The sequence below is a fragment of the Corylus avellana genome, chromosome ca9 (genome assembly GCF_901000735.1).
Source record: "Corylus avellana chromosome ca9, CavTom2PMs-1.0".
Taxonomy (NCBI): Eukaryota; Viridiplantae; Streptophyta; class Magnoliopsida; order Fagales; family Betulaceae; genus Corylus; species Corylus avellana.
The window spans coordinates 15,273,011-15,275,273 of record NC_081549.1 but is presented as its reverse complement, the minus strand read 5'-3'; the positions used below and the strand labels follow the sequence as shown (position 1 = coordinate 15,275,273).

Below are 2,263 nucleotides of genomic sequence, written 5' to 3'. Positions count from 1 at the left end.
TACAGGAGAAGAAAATATATGGATAAACACTCTTTAACCGTTTGTATCTACAATGAAGTTACAAGCACTACCTTTGGTCAAGCTCCAAATAGATATTTGTGCAATCATTATACGAGCACTGGAAAATCAAATAACAATGGAACCCAGATGCCCAAACTCTCTACAGAGTGAATCAGATGCTTGGGCAGTCCATATTCTGGCCTGCCTTTAACAACCCCCAACAACAATCTGGGTCCCTCTCTTTTTGAGCCAAAAGCAGAAAAGAGAAGGTCATGTAAACTGACGCCAACTTCCATAGAATCTGCAATGTATCTTTTATGAACCTATCAATTATCCATGAGCAAAACGAGCCTAAACCGCCGATTGAAGCCCAATTATACCTGACCAAAATTGATAAACCAATGTCAGGCTTCTGTATGTATGAAGAATGGATAGAGAGCTCAAATAAAACACAAAGGTGTGATGAACCTGCCACCATAGGGTTACACTAAGCATTCCTTAATCTACCCAAATAAGTATGCTAGTTTTGCTCACTAACATTTGAAGAAATTGCCTGCAAAAGCATAAAGCTAAAGAACAAAAATTACCACATCCAACTCTTGCACCAGCATTCCCAGTAGTCTTGCTGAGTTCATGTCCACCTGTTACATTAGTCTGTATAATTAGTTAAATTCCAAGAAGAATGTGATGATATACATGTAAACATAAATATGCTGACAGCTATGTTGAGAATTTTCCTTTACCCAAAAATGACTAACCATAGCGCTGACCATTGTGTGCTAGGAAGCAAATTGTAGGAAAAAGTGAAACAGTCGGAGTCGGTGATTAAAAGACAACCAAACATGATTTTTTGAAATCTTTTAGAAATTCTTGATGGTCTAGTTGACATGTCCGCATAATTCTGTCAGTTATAAACAATAAAGGATGAAAATTGTCCACTTTATGCATGTTTCCAAAAACTTGTCTCCCTACTAAAACATTTTTAAAGCAACGAGGTTCAGGCCACCAAAAAGTCTAAGCATCTTCAAACTATAAAACATCGTTTTACTTCAAGCGGATATAGGAAAGATTTATGGCGGTTCTTCAGGCAATGCCAGAAACTATTCCTTATTCCAAGCACATATTAAATTTTCAGTTGAATTCTTGGTGTTTCTCGATCACAAGAGTTGCTTGAGTTTCTCCCACGTCATTTTGTCACCTGCATTAAATTCTGTTATTATTATCTTTGGTGAATCGTAGTGAAGAGGAAGCCTTTTGTAGCTAGTTTTCTTGCTCAGATTTCTGTACATGTTTCCCATATTTTAATGTCTATTTATCAATCCCATCAAGTGATTTTCCAGTACCGTGATTCCTCAACGCAGATGTACTGGACAATGCACACTTGCATGTGATGTTTAAGGAAGTAGAGGTTTCGAACCCAGAAAATGTTGAACGTGGTAGTGGTGCTGTCACCATCAATTGAGCTTCTGGCCCAATCACTTACATGTGAAAGATTGTCAGCTGGATCATTGAAAATTACTTTGCTAAACGGAGGGGCTATGTCCATAGGATTCATTTCTTTTCTCCTACTATTAAACAAATCAAACTATAAAGCCAATCTCCACAAGTTCCAACGCATCAAAAATATAATCACCCCACCAAACATACATTCAGATAAGAGTCTGAGTCTATTTTCTACACTAAAAGACCTCCATTTCATACATCACCTTTTAGAGTGAACTTGATGCACGGAGCATGTAGGAGAAAGAAAACATTCAGAACCAAAAGCAACTCAATCTTTGGACCCATTATTTCTTGTAAGAAGAGCGGGAATAAAGTCGTCCTTAAACCTATTGATTCTTGAAGCAATACAGAAGTAAGGACATCAATAACTTCGTTGATTCAAAAGAATAGCGAAGCAATTGGAGTGAAAGAGAAACCCTCTCAACTTGTTATTCAATTCAAAGATAAGCTGTCTAACAGCTATGATATTGTGAATAGTTATAGAAAAACCGAAGGAAATCATAAACATCAAACCAAACATTTCCTAAACGGGAAAATGATTGGCATCGCATTTGTTTGAAAGTTCCAGTGCTAGACTCAACACTGAATTCTGAAGACCAGAATTCAAAATTTGTTCAATTGGGCGTTCAAATGCTTGAAAAAAACTGGAATCCAGGGATAAACATTTGAGATTGCCCAATTATCGAGATTAATTTCCTTTCTGATATTTCACCATAAATAAATTCCTGATATAGATATTAGGACTGCTCTACCTTATATT

The 2,263-nt window shown here is 36.7% G+C and overlaps 1 long non-coding RNA gene across 1 annotated transcript; it reads right to left on the bottom strand.

Moving 5' to 3' along the window:
• On the bottom strand, positions 1-2,257 carry LOC132161612 (uncharacterized). The gene is made up of 2 exons (XR_009438160.1): positions 588-2,257; positions 1-380 (listed from the first exon to the last, which is right to left on the bottom strand). It is a non-coding gene; the product is annotated as an uncharacterized LOC132161612 (long non-coding RNA).
• Positions 2,258-2,263: the final 6 nt, after the last annotated feature.